Source organism: Canis lupus, chromosome 34, assembly GCF_011100685.1.
Source record: "Canis lupus familiaris isolate Mischka breed German Shepherd chromosome 34, alternate assembly UU_Cfam_GSD_1.0, whole genome shotgun sequence".
In the NCBI taxonomy this organism is placed as follows: domain Eukaryota; kingdom Metazoa; phylum Chordata; class Mammalia; order Carnivora; family Canidae; genus Canis; species Canis lupus.
In genome coordinates this window covers 5,534,944-5,552,391 of record NC_049255.1, presented here as the reverse complement: position 1 = coordinate 5,552,391, position 17,448 = coordinate 5,534,944, and positions in this window count along the sequence as shown.

The following is a 17,448-nucleotide window of genomic DNA, read 5'->3' as shown; positions in this document are numbered from 1 at the left end:
TCAGTCATATGATACAGTTCTTATAAATATTAATGAAAGGGCAAGATGATTGGTGTCACCAATCTTATAAAGTTTCCAGAAACAAGTTCCATCGTTAAACATTTGCTGGTATTCTTAAGAAAATTAGTGAGAAATGCAGCATAGCCTCTTCACAGCAGATTGTAATACCGTGCGGACATATTTTTTTAGTAGTAACTTACTGAGAGGTTGAGTTCTATTTCTATCCTATGCAAATGAGTGAATTAATTTTTCAGATATCCATACAACCAGTGACATAGATAAAGGAAGCAAATGTACTGAGAATTTTAGAAATTCATATGTTGCTAGATATTTTGGGCTGAATTCTGTTCCCAGCCCTACCCCACCCCACATGGTGAAGTCCTAACTCCTTAGTACCTCAGACTGTATTTAGGATTATGGGCTTTAAAGATTTAATTAGGCTTGATAAGGCCATGAAGGTAGGTCCCAATCCAATATGACAGGTGTTCTTACCAGAAGAGATTAGGACCTAGACACGCACGGAGGGAAGGTGACGTGAAGATGAGGGAGAAGATGGCCATCTCCAGGACTCCTCCAGGAAAGGACTCAGAAGAAACATCCCAGTGGACACCTCCATCTCAGAGTTCCAGCCTCCATGTTGTGAGAAAAGACATTTCCATTGTTCAAGTTTCCCAGTCTGTGGTGCTTCAGGATAGCAGCTCAAGGAGACCAGTTCATGAGATTGGACCTTGAAAAGCAGGAACTCAGCTTCTCAATACAAAGCAGAAAATGGAATTTGTCATCTCAATAATGACCACTTCTTCTAAGCTGTTGGCGAAGAAAACTGGTAGCACAGACAATGATTTTACAGTCTGCATATTAAATTGTGTGACAGAAAACATTTTTAGACATTCAACCTATCTGTTCATATTCTGATTAATATACCCTTGAAATACACTCAGAACCAATTAGAACATAAAAATGGATATGTTTGATATGAATGTCGCCTACCATGGTTTTCCTTCAGTACTTCTTTACATTTCCTAATCTAGCTGATCTCTTCTTTATCTTCGGGATTTCAAGTTTACATTTTTATCCAACCCTTACAGTTCAGAAATGCTTGAGCAAGAATAAGCTGGAGAAACGAGGATCACAATTGGCTCTACATTTGCATCACTATGAACCTGTTTATGGAGCTTTCATTTCAAGTAACAGAGGTAATGGGGAGTCTGGGTAGCTTCTTTTTTTTTTTAAGATTTTATTTATTTATTCACGAGAGACAGAGAGAGAGAGAGAGAGAGAGGCAGAGACACAGGCAATAGGAGAGGCAGGCCCCATGCAGGGAGCTGGAAGTGGGACTCGATCCCGGGTCTCCAGGATCACGCCCTGGGCTGAAGGTGGAGCTAAACCTCTGAGCCACTGGGGCTGCCCTGGGTAGCTTCTGACTCTCAGTTTTGGGTCAGGTCATGATTTCAGGGTTGTGAGATGGAGCCTTGCATTGGGCTCTGTGCTCAGCATAGAGTCTGCTTGAGATTCTCTCTCTCTCCCTCTCTCCCTGTCCCTCCCCCTACTAGTACACACATACTGTAAATAAATAAATAAATAAATAAATAAATAAACAAACAAATAAATAAATAAATAAATAAAATATTTTTAAAAATTAAAAAAAAATAAAATCACAGAGATGAGGAAAGTCCCCACACCTCTTCTTTTCTTCAACTATGTTTTCTACATTTCCTAAATATAGACAATTAAGATTAGCCACAGAAAGCAAGAAATCACTGGGAAATTATGGTGGGGAAAGGAATAAATTGGAAAATAGCAAAAGTAGCATGAGGAAAGACCTTCAAAACAGAGTCAATAATAGGCAATAATGCTCAAAGTTGCTTCCTTCTTGCAAGTGAGACGAGTGGCAGCTAGGGTCCTTTATCTTTTCATTCTTTTTCAAATTCCTATAACATTTTGTCACATAGCTATTTTTACACATTTGGAAAGATTCTCGAAACTGTTGCTCATTGTCTCAAAAACAACCAGTTTTTTTTTTTTTTTTTTTTTTTTTGGATAAAAACAACCAGTTTTTAAATCATACAGATGTTTTTAGGTAAAAAAATAAATAAATAGAAGCAAAACTGAATTTTAAGTAACACATACTACAAACGTTGGAAACACCCTCACTGACTGTAGGGTTGTAATTCGTTGATCTTGTTTTGGGCCATGGGAAAGAAAGGTAGTAAGTGGCACACACATGTTATCAATTACTTTCTTTGGGTTTTTAACTTTAATCACATCTGAGTTATACTCTTTTTCTGACCTTTGGAGTAATTTATGATCAATAACTACTTAGGATTTTTAAAAATCCTGGGTATTTAGTGTATGATAACTTCAATGTTCAGAGTCAATTAACCATTTTAACCCGACCCATGGATAAATGAGTTGTTAAAAAAAAATGCTACTCCGGTTTGTTCATCAGGTCTATGAGCATGAGCTGTTTACTCTTTAAAGTGGTTCCATAAGCTTCTAAAATGAGAAAGCTGCCACATGCCCTTTCTTTCCCAATAGCTGCCTGTTTTTAACAAACAATAACTAATTCTGTAGTTTCTTTGGTATTATGAAGAGCTTCTATTACTACAGGCTATGGCATCAGGAAAGTGGGCAATCCTGATGAAAATAATGAATTTATAGGTGAATATCTAAAGTGAAAGAAAGGATTTTATTTTTAATTTTCCAATGAACAAAAATAAAGTCTATGTGTATAACTTAGAAGGATGACCATAGGATGTTTGGAAAGTTCTGTATTTGTCTTTAAAAGTTGTCTTTTGGAATTTTGAATGGCAATTTTTCTCTCCACTTGTATTTATTTATTCAATAATTTGTTTTGAATATCTACTATACAGCAGGATGTCTTCTAAGTTCTGATAGCTTTCTTAAAATGAACCAGTTCCAAATGGAAACTATTTAAATTGGAATAAAAGGAATATCTGATCATCAGTCTAAACTTATTATATTTGCTTCTTTTTTACTTCTGATACAGTTATAGGATAGCTCTGATATTGATTATAGATTAATATCTCAGATTACAGGGAGGGACTCTAATTTAGTAAGGATATGGTAAAGTGTCTCAATCAGTGCACTAATGTGAAAATTTTTTTTTCAGGATCCTATAAAGACCTAGGAAATGAAAGACTTTTAGACCTAAATGTATGTGAACTCTTCAGGACTGGACAATAACAACCAGACAAGAGCATTGGAGAAACAGATTTCATTTTCAAACAGAAAGGTATGTAATTAAATTAGGAAGAGCTGAAAGCAGGGATGGAAATAAAGATTTTTTTCTGCTTTTAAAGATATTCTTTAATTTGTGATATTTATTTTTTTCTCCTCTATTGTCATTTCCAGTCATATCCTAGTATATTAGTAGAACCACCAAGATGGACTCAGTGCCTGTACTTAAATAAAGGGTCTATCCAAGAGTCCAAGGATGAGGGAAGGAAATGTGGTCAGGCATTTGATTACAACGACATTGTTAGTTTATTTTCACTTAAATCTTCATTTTATTAAACACACACACACACACACACACACACACACACACACACATTAGAGGTGCCTGGGTAGCTCAGTCGGTTGAGCATCCAACTCTTGATTTCAGCTGAGGTCATGATCTCAGGGTCATGGGATCAAGCCCTGAGTTGGGCTCCACACTCAGTGGGGAGTCTGCTTGTCCTTCTGCCTCTCCTCTTTTCGTGCATGCACGTGTGCTCTCTCTGTTTCTCTCTCTCCCTCAAATAAATAAACAAATCTTTTTAAAAAAGAACTTAACAGGGGACTAGGAGCTCTATGCTGGGAACTGGGAGCAGAGACCAATATATGCATTTTCTATTACCTCACATATGCACAAATTGCATTTTCTCTATCATTTCATCTGTGAAGGACACTTAGGCTGTTTCCATATCTTGACTATTATGAGTAGTGCTGTAACACACATGGGAGTGCTAACATATTTTTGAGATCCTGGTTTTAATTTTTTTAGATAAGTACTTTGACATAGGGTTGCAGGATCATGTTGCAGTTCTCTTTCTTATTTTTTTTTAAAGATTTTATTTATTTATTCATGATAGACAGAGAGAGAAAGAAGCAGAGACACAGAGAGAGGGAGCAGCAGGCTCCATGCAGGGAGCCTAATGTGGAAATTGATCCTGGGTCTCCAGGATCATACCCCAGGCTGAAGGCAGCGTCAAACCGCTGGGCCATAGGGGCTGCCCTCTTTCTTATTTGTTGAGGAATCTCCGTACTATTTACCAAAATGGTTGCACCATTGCATTTCCACCTAGTGTATAAGGGTTCCAATTTCTCCACATCCTCACCAATGTTGCTGTCTTCTGTTTTTTTTTTTTTTTTTTTGATAATAGCCATCCTAACTTTGTGAGATGATATATCATTGCAGTTTTGATTGTTCAAGACCTCAAACTGTAAAGCTCCTGAGGAAAACACAGGGGAAGTCCTAGTGGCCAGGACTGCCTGCTGATGCAGGCTGCACTGCAGCTGCCACTCCATACACAAGACCTTGTGGTTGGAAAAACACTAGCATTTTTAGGTACCAGTTAGATTCTCTAATTACAAGAATTTTAACATGCTTTTGAAGGAAGACCTTATGGATTACCACTATTCAAATGTTATAGTCTATCGTGTCTCAAATCCTTTTGGTACCCTATAACCCTAACCCTGATCTACAGGGTTAAAGAGTTTCTAATATCAACTACACCAAAGAATGTGTTTTCTTGTTTGGGCCATAAATTGGACCTAAGCTCAATGTTTAAAGGCCAGTGTATGTTTTAACAACTCCATAAATATAAATTCTGCACAATACGGTGTCATATTGGCTTGCAGAGAAACAGTAGCATTCAATCACTTTGGGATAAATTCTAAAAAATTGCTCTCTATGGTGGCTATTTCTATTAGCTTGGCCACATTTTCATTCTAGCCAGGATATTTCTCTCAGGAACCAGATACACGTTTAATTCTTGGTTCAGCAAAATCAAGATCAAAATTGGCTAAACAATATTGCAGGTATTTATGAGGCTCAAGTTTCAATTATGTCTCATGTGGATTTTAGTAATACAAGTAGGAGTTAAAATGGAACATCTGCTCAATGGAGCTCAGCTAGAAGTCACTTACACTGTGAGCATCCCTTTGAATTTCAAGGTGTTCAAAAGAACACTATTATGATAGTCTGAGGTGGGGAAACCCTTGAGAACATATTTTGTCTACACAGCAAGAATCTTTTGAAAGTGGAATTTTTTGTATTAATATAGAGAACCAGCAAAACTTTTGTTTCACTAAATAGAATATTATCATGAATGAAATACTTACTGAATTGAAGTTTGAATTCCTGCTGAAAACTGGGGACACATGGTCATCTCTGGTATTCTCTACTTTGGGGACATACGCAAGAGAGATGTGGGAACATCCTGCATTTGTAAACACTGCAGACATGCTGTCACCAGGAGGGGGCAGGAGCTCCTCACCTGCGCCCCCGGGAAGGTGGCCTGTGCCAGGGGTGATGAGAGGCGCAGAATGGCACTTCTGTGGTGTTTTGCCTTCACAGGGAACTCTCAGGTGTGATAAGTCACTGGACACACAGCCAGTCTCTTGTTAATCTTCCCTAGCTGTATACACAGCAGGGGTCACCAGCACCTTCTACAAAGGTAAATACAAATTGTGTTTGGGTTAGTTGGAGCCAGGGCTGAGAACAACTGCATATCTGGTGGAAATGGAGAAGATACCTCTTCTGTTAGTACAGGATCATGGGAGGACCTCAACTGCCACTGCATCTTCTTCCCTTCTAGAGAGTTCTTTCTTCTATTTCATCCCAGACTTTAAAAGAGCATCTATTAAACATCAATGATTCCCCTTGTGTTTAAATGGTCTTTCTGAAGTCTTTTTTCTTGTAGAGCTGAATTGCTGCTCTTCCAAAGACTGGAAAACATGTGTACTGTTCCCCTTAGCATCAATACTCCCCACTTCTTTATAACCTACACTTTCCCTGCGAGACCTATTCACAGAGCTGCCCTTTGGTCTTAGTAAAGTTTGTTCTTCCCGAAGAAATAGATTTGTCATCCTTGTCATGGTGCAGCAGGCCAGATCAGAGACAGCTGTGACTTAGCAGAGAGATACGGGCTGGTTGGGGCCAGATGGGCAGCCAGGGGTGTGGTCTCAGGGGCAGGAAGCAGGGGAATGAGGCTCAGGAGCCAGAGAAAGATGCCTCAGGCAAAGGAGAGAATGTGTTTTTGTTTGCACTTTCATTCTTCTTATTGGAAAGTGTTTTTTATGAAACCTTGACTCAGGAAAAAGGCAAGAGACTCCTTACTTTGGGCAAGAGGTAATGTAAATGATACTGAGCCCGATGTTCTTTATCTTTTTCAAACCATCTATATTATCAGATCTCCACATCCCTATCCAGCCAATATAAGGCTTCCTTCTGGAATATTCTCTCCTACTTTACCAACTACTAACCTCTCTGAGATCTATCTCACCTCTCTTGTCAAAGAGGGTTCTATCATTTTCATATGCAGAGCTAAGTGATCACCTCTCATAAATCATGCAGAGTACACAGTGGTTCCAAGTTAAGAAGACTCCAGCAAAAATGCACTAAGCTCTGCGTGTATTAGAACCTCCTTTCAGTGGGAATAACAAAGACACAACACTGGCACTTCTTTACATATTAAGTGTCAAAACATAGCAATTTAGGATATCTTACACAACAAGCAGCACAGCAAACAACAGTTGATATGATGTGACCTGACAAGTTTTCAGCATGAGAGATGTTGCCAGCATCGCTTCTCTGCTGGGAAATGTGCCCACCCTGTCGTTTACCGACCAAATACAGGTATTGCATTAGGGACAGGTCACCTTCTCATCAAAGCTCCTCTGCCACTGCAGGCACAGTGGCTTCTAGGACTTCCTGTGTGAAATTGAAAATGGTATATCCTGCCTGTCAATTCTTTGCATTGAAGACCCATTAAAAGTACAGACAAATTTCAAGTCCAGATGCATCAGCATGTGCGGCTGCCCAGCCAGTGAAAGCTGGGCTGTGTGGAATCAGATTTACTTTCAAAAGTTTTCTCCCAGTGGCCAAAGCCCCCTCCTTCCTTATACCCACTGGCCTTCACTCTCATCTGGGCATCCCCCCTCCCCTGCCCGCCACTGCCACCCGTTCATCTGTTCTCTAGAAAGAAGCAGGAAGAAACAAACAAGCACAAACAACAAAACATCTCACTGCCGCTTGCTTCCAGGGGGCAAGGGTCAGGGCTGAGAAGGTTGCCACCTGAGGTCCTGCTTTATGGAGAACTCGTTCACAGCCACTATGACAGACATATACATAAGAAGAAGCCAGATGTTTTAGCCCACACTGCTGAATAAGCTAAAATAACAAACATCAATGTATTTCATGGCTTTGTGTTTCAGAGTTTTGGAGGCAAGTCTTTTGAACTTCCCAGAAAAAGATAAAATATGCCAAGTTCCCAGGAAGACAAGGAGCTACACTTCGCCCTAGAAAAGATTGCAACCCTTTCTCGCAAATTTTGGTAGGAAAACTGAAATCATGTGCACTTATCTAGATGGGAGGGAAAATACACCCCCTCTCTTCACCCCACCCACATACACTGACTGACATTCTTTGAGCTAATCGATAAATGCAGTGAGATAAAACCAAGTTTTAACTTTAGATTCAAATCTGAAATTAGCTGAATTTTTCCTAAGTTGGCTTTAGTGTTGATCTGACAGCCCTATAATAATTTATTTCAGAAAGAGCTTACTCACAAAGCATTGTCATGCATTATATGCAAGAAAAGTAAAATAAATACCTATCATTTCGATCAAAAACTAAATATATAAAGCTTTATAAACAAGGCCTATACTTTATAATACAAAAAGCCTATCTATTCAGTATCTAACTGCTGAACTTAAAAAGAATAATGGCTTGTGTAATTTAAAAATTTCCCCATGAGAATGGAGCTGTGTCTTTGTAGATATAAAGGCTCCTTCTACTTTCTGTAAGTTTTATAAAAATATTACAAGTCAGCTTCCTTTCCTCAGAATTCAGTCACCTTACAATATTTTTGACAAAATTCTTTTCACAGATAAGGAGAAAAGAAAATAGGCATTGGAGAAGTGATTATAGAAAGTTTTATTTTGACAGCGAGAACTGAAGAAGAATATTGAGCTGTAAGTTTTTGCAAATTTTCAAGGTTTTCCAGAGGTGATAGCACCTCTGCTAATGCAGGCCGTAGATTTTTCACCGTCTGCTGTTCAGAAGGTAAACATTTTATACACTATACAGAAATGATTCTTCTTCTTTACGCTTCATCTGTGGCTGGAGATCCATTAGGAAGGTGGTATTCAAACAATTTAATGCATCCCACATTTTAAAAATCAGTTGTAAGTTCCACTTCTGTAATGACAATCAATGCCTCTCCAAAATCTGCTCCTCCATGTAACAACAAGAGGACAAACAATGATTGCCAAAACCAACATTTTCAAAACTCTGGACACTAAGCAAACCTTTTAAAAATTCAAGGAGCATTTATTCTGGAAAAATAGCTAAATATTGGTCACAACAATGATATTTTTTAAAAGGTTTTATTTATTTATTATTTATTCATAGAGAGAAAGGCAGAGACACAGGCAGAGGGAGAAACAGGCTTCATGCAGGAAGCCCGACGTGGGTCTCGATCCCAGGACTCCAGGATCATACCCTGGGTTGAAGGCAGGCACCAAACCATTGAGCCACCCGGGCATCCCACAACAATGATATTTGTAATGCTTGCTGCATCCCTACCACCCTCTTCTTAGCTGCATGAAACTTCAAGATAGCCTTGAAAACCAACAAAGTGGGAAGCACGGTAGCCGTGATAAACAGCATTTTGGGAGCCACTGGAAGGGGCAAACTAGGTTAAGAGTTCCCCCAAGCCCTATCCCATAGAACTGGTTATTATATGACTTATAATTTCCTTGGATCCCCCATCTCATAGACCTACTCAGAGTGGTCCATTAGTATGAACAGCTTTTTCCCCCAGGATTTTATTTTTTTTTCTTTGACAACAATCAGCAATAATTTTAAACATTGCAGCTCCCTGAGATGATCCAGTTGGACCAAACAAGAAACTGGCTAAAAATTTAAAAATTTAAAAGGGAAAAATTGTGGAATGAGATGCCCATGGAGACTTCGAAAAGGTTTCACATATTTCTGAGGAACTAGAAGTCCACATACATGGGGAACAGCTGTCTGCATGCATATGAAAGACCCAAGAAGACCAGGGCTCCTACCTGTGGCTGGCCTTGGGGTTCTGCTCAAGGAATTAAAGGGGAAGACAGAGCTATAAGCTGCCTGCTGGAGCAGTTAAAGCTGCATGCCCCAACTTGTATACAGAGCTTTTCAGCAAAGGTTGGGAGACTCTCTGGTTGAAAGGCACAGTAAGGAAATTTCTGCTGGATAATTAGGTGACCACCAAGCTTACTAAGCCGACTTCAGCTGTTACACACAATACACACAATAAAGAATATGGACTTTCCTATAAATTTAGGAAAGTCAGTAAATAACCAAAAAGTAATACCAAAACCATCAACAAACCCCTGGGAAGGGGAAGGATCTGATCCTCAGAGTTGCCGCAGTATATTACTTAAAGTGTCCAATTTTCAGGGACATCTGGGTGGCTCAGTCACTTAAGCATCCAACTCTTCATTTTGGCTCGGGTCATGATTTCCCGTCGGGCTCTGAGCTCAGCATGGAGCCTGCTTAAGAATCTCTCTCTTCTCTCTCTGCCCCTTTCCCTCCACTCATACTCTCTCTCTCTCATAAATAAATAAATAAATAAATAAATAAATAAATAAATAAATAAATAGAATAAAGCTCATCCTTACAAGTTGTATTTTTAAAACTCTCAAATGAACACAAACTAAACTCTGTTGTAGTCTCTAAACAATGTCCTAGAGTACTGAAGTGTGTGTGGATGTCTGTGTGCATGAGAGGCAGAGGCAGAGACAGAGACAGAGACAGAGACAGAGACAGAGACGGAGACTGAGAGAGGTATCCGTGCGGAGGGAGATTTTTCCCTGAAGCCTCTCAGGGGTTGAGATGGGGACCCTCCAAGCTGCCTGTGACCTTGGAAAGCTCTCCCGCGTCCTCCTTCATGATTTCTTCTTGCTGGGAGAAGACAAGGGGAGGGAGGCCGGCAGTTGTAGGAGACAGCTGAGCGTGGAGGACACAGACGGGGCAGAGGTGGCCTTGGGCCACCGAGAGCAGGTCGCGCTCCTTCTCCTGCAGACCACCTGTGCCACCCGGCGGGCACTGCCTGAGCCGGGACCCCTTCCATCACCCAATCAGGATTGGGTTTGCACCTTCCAAGAGGGCGGCCTGGCCGCAGGAGTCCCTCTCGGGACAGCCGGGGACCCTGGTATGCTGCCTCCCAAACGGGCATGTGCACCACGGGGTCCCAAATGTGCAGGTGCACCACGGGGTCCCGAACGTGCAGGTGCACTGCGGGGTCCCGAACAGACAGGTGTACCACGGGGTCCCAAATGGGCAGGTGCACCACGGGGTCCAGCTCCCGACGCCCCCTGAACCGCTGCTGCCCCTGCGCCTGATGGTCCCCGCGGGTGACCCGCTGGTGCGCAGCCCTGCGGGGCCCAGGACCCGGAGCCCCAGCCGGGAGGGAGCCTCCTGGACCGCGGACACCCTCCCCGGAGCTGCCCACTTTGCAGGGCGAAGGGACGCGTCAGGGCCCTGAGGCCCGCGAGGCCCGGGCTTCACCTGAGGCTCGGGAGGGCGAGGGGCCGCGTGCTGGGACATGTTGCTTCCCCTGGGCCCGGCTCCCTCCTTGGATCTACTGGCCCCTGTCCCCCTTCTCCCCGTGTCTCAGGACCTCTGACCCTTCCCCTCACCAGCCTGTGTCGGGGGCCGGCCAGGACCCCTGACTCCTCCCCACAGCGCCTCCACTAAAGCTTTGCTCCCACTGATGGGCTAGTGCTCTCAGGGGTGCCGGGGGACTCTGGGGCAGGTGTGCCAAGAAGGAGGAGGCCCTCTGACCCCCAGCCCCGGTCCTGGGCTCGGAAGGACCAGACTGCTTGGCCAGGCAGCAGGGGCCTTGTGCACACCTCCCAGGCCTTTCCTGGGCCCAGAACCTATGAAGCTCTTACAAAATCAGTCATTAAACTCCAAACTAATCAAAGTAACAGAAAAGATCTCTCTCACCTTCTTATCTCCCTTTTCACTGATTTCAGCTGAAATAACTGATTCCTGGTTGTCCATCTAAAAATGACAAAGTCCTTTACGCAGTGAGAGGAAGACACAATTTAGATCCAAGATGATTAGCTCTGAATCTGCTGTGTGTGTGTTGCTCATTGTGGGAGAGAAAAATTCTTTCCACTTTTTTTTCTGCTTGAGAACAATACTTCCATTTTCTACCATATTAATTAACCAGCAGAACCTGCAGTGGCTTCTCATCTTCAGTTATTAGGTGGAGGTTTGGTTACTAAGAGACCTGCTACCTCACGTCTCTCCAGGCCTCATTATGCGGGTGCACAGCTCTCCAGAAAGATTTAGAACATAATTACACCACCTTTATTTGAAACATATGATGCTGTTAAAAGATACCTAAATGTTTACCATACATAAGCCGTTAGGTGACTCAAGTGTTCTCTAGATTTATTTTTATGATAAACACAGATATTTTCGTAGCTGATTTTCTAGCCAGAGAATCGTAGGAGACTTGAGGATGGTTGCTGAAATGCAATGTCTAATTCATGAAATGTAAAATGAAGGAGCAAAGGCCTCAGTAATTAAATCTCCTATGAATCGGAGGAAGAGAGGCAGTAAACGTTATCCACAGCCTTATTGGTATCCCAGCCGCCTGCTGTGGCCACATCTGTCACTCTTCTGTGACACGGCGCTGCTTCTGCCACTGTATCACTAATTGAAGAAAATGGACACTCTGAATACCTATTGCTCATTAGAGTCTGGGAGCTGTCACTCACTGCTTTCAAGTTGTTTGGGTTTCTTCTAACCTCGTGCACGTCCGTGATTAGCTCACTTTTCATGTTTGTGAGTGGGTCTTTTTAAATTTTCTCTTTGGTATTTGAAATTTGATTTCCTAAAACAGAAAACAGGGCAATCCACTCATCCATAACTTGCAACAGCAGACTAGTTCAGCTCCGTGGCTCAATGGATGGGCTCCACGTGGGACCGATTGGCCTCAAATTATGGCTCTGGACTTCCTGGCTATGCAACCTGGGGAAAGTTCCTTCATGTCTCTGTGGCTGACGGTTAATTTTATGCCTCATCGTGACTAGGCTGTGATGCCGAAAAGCTTGGTCAGACATCAGTCTAGATATTGTTGTGAGGGTCTTTTTTGGATGTGATCAACATTTAAATCTCTAGACTGAATAGTGAAAATGACCCTCCCTAATGTGGGTGGGCCACATCCAATCAGTTGAAGTCCTTTATAGCAAAGGGTGAGGTTTCCTGAGGAGGAGGTGATTCTACCTCAAGATTGCAACATAGAGACCCTACCTGAGTTTCTTCCCTGCTGCCCTGAATCCTGCCAGCCTGCCCCACAGATTTCACACTTGTTAGCCTCCACAATCATGGGAGCAATTCTTTAAAATCTCTCCTCCTCCCTTCTTCTCCTTCTCCTCCTCCCTCTTCTCCTCCTCCTCCTTCCTCTCTCATATATATATATATGGCTGGAGAACCTTGACTAATACTCTCCCTGTACCTCTCTTTCCTCCATCATTATACGGAGGTAATCAAAGCACATCTCTCTAAGTGCTATGAAAAGAAAAATCACTTGGAACCATGCTAAGGATATACTTAAGGCTAAAAAACAAAGCTACTTATTAACCTCTGTGTATTAGTTTCTTGTGGTTGCTGTGCAATAAATAACCACAAACAAGGTGGCTTAAGACACAGATATTTATTCTCCCCTGTTCTGGAGCCCAGAAGTCCAAAACCAAGCTGTTGGCAGGGCTGCACTCCCTGCCGAGGCTCTAGAGGGGATGCCTGCCTCTTGTCTTGGAGCATCTGGGGGCTCCAGGCACTCCTGTGGCTGCTGGCAGCCTCGCTCCAAGTCTGTCCCAGTCTCCACAGGGCTTTCTCCTCTGTGTTCTCTGTGTTACAAGGACATTGAGGATTGGATTTAGGGCCTGTCTGGATAATCCAGGATGATCTCATCTCAAAACCCTTATCTTAATTATATCTCCAAAGGCCCTTTTAAGCAATAAGTTTGTATTCACAGAGGCCAGGTTGGATATCAGGGCACAGACCTATCTTTTTGGGGGTGCCACAATCATTTCACTGATTCACCTTGCCACTCAGTTCCTTTATTACTTATTTTTTATTTTTTAGGGAATTCTTTCAATTCTCAGTGATATGATTTTTTTCTTATCAGAACAGCAGAGCTCTAACTTCAGGTTTTATCCACATTTTTTTTTTTTTTTTTGGTTGTTGTTTACATTTTCCCAGATTTGGAAATAATCTGGTTTGGTTTTTTTTTTTTTTTTTTTTTTTTTTTGATAGACATCTACAGATTTGTCACTGATACGTTTGTTAAGGCAAGGACACATTTTCTTTATTTAGAAATCCATCCTCTTGACTCCCATTCTGTCCTTAGAATGAATATATCCTTAAGACTGTTGATAATCTTTCAACTCTCTTTCAAAACTAGTTAAACTTTTGGCTGGTAAAGACATACAAAAATAGTTGAAAGACAGCATATGATTTTACTCATATGTGGAATTTAAAAAACAAAACAGATGAACATAGGAGAATGGAAGAAAAATAAAATAAGATGAAACAGAGTGGGAGGAAACAAACTGAGGGTTGCTGGAGGGGAGGTGGATGAAGGTGGGGTAACTGGGTGATGGGCATGAAGGAGGGCACGTGATGGGATTGTATGTATCTGATGAGTCATTAAATTCTACCTCTGAAACTAATAATATACTATAATTTATTAAACTGAATTTAAATTAAAAAATTTAAAGTTGAAATAATTTGCTTCTATTTTAAATTAAGGAATAAATTGGGAAGATACCATAAGATTTTCACCTGGATACTGACTCTGCTTTCTCCACTAAATGAGGATATTATTTTGTAACTCCAGGAGACCCCAGTGTTTGCAAACCTCTTAAATGAAGTGCATGGGTGTTTTGTGTAAGTTCTCCAGTGGGGATGGAAGCCCTGAATAAAGGCACCTATGCTAAAGCAACAAGGGGACTTCCCAGATGTCATCAAACTCTCCCTGCTCCCACCATGTCATTGAGTCCACCCCCATCAGGACCTCCGTGGCCAAGAAAAGCTGCCCTGAAATGTGGGGTCTGATCCTCCTCCACGTGCCACCTCACTTGTGACAACATTCTGTATTCTTTGCTAAGGAAGTTACAAACAGTAAATTCACTGTGAATGTAGGTGGGAACCTCTCCTACCCACTGCAGCCCCCTCACCCACAACCCCGTCATTACCTCGCAGAAGCAATGTAATGATATGCTGATATGCTGTTCTCATTTTAAAAAATGTCTTTGTTGCAGGGGTGCCTGGGTGGCTCAGCAGTTGAGCATCTGCCTTTGGCTCAGGGCATGATCCTGGGGTCCTGGGATCGAGTCCTGCTTTGGGCTCCCCTCAGTGAGCCTGCTTCTCCCTCTGCCTTTGTCTCTGCTTCTCTCTGTGTGTCTCTCATGAATAAATAAATAAATAAATAAAATCTTTAAGGAAATTTTGTCTTTGTTAATGCATGAAAACAAACATTTATGGGAACTAAAGATGCAGATATTCAAGATCTAATGAAACAAGAATGACCATAATCCTATGTGTGAAACCATGCCATAGACAGGGGTTAAGGATTTAACTCAGACCATGGTGGTAGAAGAACTATTATTCCCATTCCTCTCCCACCGTCTATAGGTAAATTGGGTTTTCTTGATCACTGAAATGATGAACACAGAAAATGGAAATATGGAGTCTTCAGATCATAGGTGGGATCAGATGATAGAGTGGGAGGAGATAGGAAATGGAATTGAGAAGTTGAGGGATTCTCAAGTGGAAAGAACCAGCCGAAGAGGCAGAAACCAAGTAGACATGGTGAAGATACTGGTAAGTTGTCCTGTGTCACCAGAAATTAAAAACCAAAATGCACTACTAGTTCTCACACTAAACTGACACAACACAAATGAAGGAACATACACAATGGAAAAATTCATTTTAACGTTTTGTTTTTGGGACGACTGAGTGGCTCCGCCGCTGAGCATCTGTCTTTGGCTCAGGTCATGATCCCAGTCTGGGATCCCTTTAGGGAGACTGTCTCTCCTTCTGCCTTGTCTCTGCCTCTCAACTCTGTGTCTCTCATGAATAAATAAAATCTTTTAAAAATAAATAAATAAACTTTTTGTTGTTGCTATTATAACAGATATTAGGCGTGGGATGCCTGGGTGGCTCAGTGATTGAACATCTGCCTTTGGCCCAGGGCATGATCCTGGGATCCAGATCCAGTCCTTCATCAGGCTCCCTGTGAGGAGCCTGCTTCTCCCTCTGCCTGTGTCTCTGTCTCTGTCTCTCTTTCATGAATAAATAAATAAAATCTTTAAACAAAACAAAACAAAACAAAGATATTAGGCAAACAGGCTGATGTCATTGCGATGACCCTTCAGAGAAGAATACTAGGCTGTCTGTGCACGACCAGGATCAAAGGATTACACGATGTAGAAATATCACAATTCATCTATATATTCCTTTTGCTTGTTTTAATGTAATTGTCTCATGCAGGCAAACTTAAGCAGCATGTATTGCTTTTACAAAAATGCTTCACACAAATACAATGCCAGAATAAACTCTTATGTGTTTCATTATTTTAATATACATTTTGGCAAAAATTAAGAATGTTTTCTGCAGAACATGATAGGAATGATATTCACATTAAAGTCGTGCAAATCAAAATGTATTCAAGCTGTCTTTTAAAAAGTGATGGACATTGCCATGCAAGCCACAGCCTTATTAAAGCATGACATTTATTTCAACATCCTTCAGTGATATTTGTAATAATATGGTCATATGTTCTAAATTTTGCTGTTTTATACCAAACTCCACAAGCTCTTTTGAGGCAACATGTGAGCACACATGCACAAATATGAATTTCTTTTTGAAGAAACCGAGTACACAATTTTCTATCAAATATAACATTTTGTGGAATTCCTGTTAATATTTTCAAAAGGTGAATGTGATTAACAGGGCAAATTCAAGATCTCTGTTACTGTGTTTAAATCTGAGATTAAATAGTAATGAAATTCAAAGAAAAAATTTCTACATAAGAATCCAAACAAGAAAAAAAAGAGTATTTTGAAACCTGGGCTGACTGTTTAAAATGTTGGCCTTAAGTATTCAATATTTTAAAAACAATTTTGTTAAATAAATAAGGAAGTCTAAAATCCTCTAATGCTGGGGATAATTTGCTTTAATGCAATCTCTATTTGATAACTATTTTGAATATAATTTGGCACAAAGATGTTTAAAATGTATTTTAGGTACATTTTGACCATTTTTTGTAAGGTTGAAATTTTGCATACTCTGTGGCCCAGTGATTACACCCATATATAAACTGCAGCTCATCCTGCCAGGATTAAGAATATTCAAGAGGTCATTCATAAGAGCAAACAATCCAGAAGGCAATGGGATCATGGATTCACAGCATGGAATACTGAACAGTTCTGAAAAGGATTTTAATTCAGCTACAAGCAATCATGTGAATTAAATTTTATAACAAGATGGAGGAAAGAAAAAAGCAAGTAATAGGAAGACTACATATAGTATATAGTGTAATGTTATTACACTAAGTGATAACAAAACTAAGTGATATTCTTTAAGCAGATGCATATGTGTGGCCAGATATTAGCGTTTTTGAAGTCACTCTTGGAAGAGGTAAAGTACGTTTAGTGCCCAAATTGTACCCCATCAATCCAGCTTTGGTTGAAGCCAGATTGGTGTGAGCTCAACCTTCTGTATTTCAGGAGGACAATGAAAGATGGTTTCTGTACACTTGTCCGTAGGTCCTAGTATAATCAAGTCCCTGAGACCTGCAGTCATGAGCTTGATCATCCAACCACCAAGATTCAATTTGGGTAGGTCGCATGAAGTAGAGAAAGCATTGTCATATTAAAGGAAGAGCCGTTTAGAAGAAGAAAACAATTCTGCAAATAACAATTACCAAAAAAAGCTTACAAAGTATCTCAAAGGAATCCCAGCAGGGAATGTTGAGAGCTTTTTTTCATTTTATATATATATATATATATATATATATATATAACCATACAAAACCTGTCTGTGCCCTGAACACATGGCGAGGGGTGTAGGCTTCCTATTTAGGCAGACTCATGAGTGAGGGAGGGCAATCTTGTGCTAAATATAACATAAACTCAGCAAATTTAATAAAA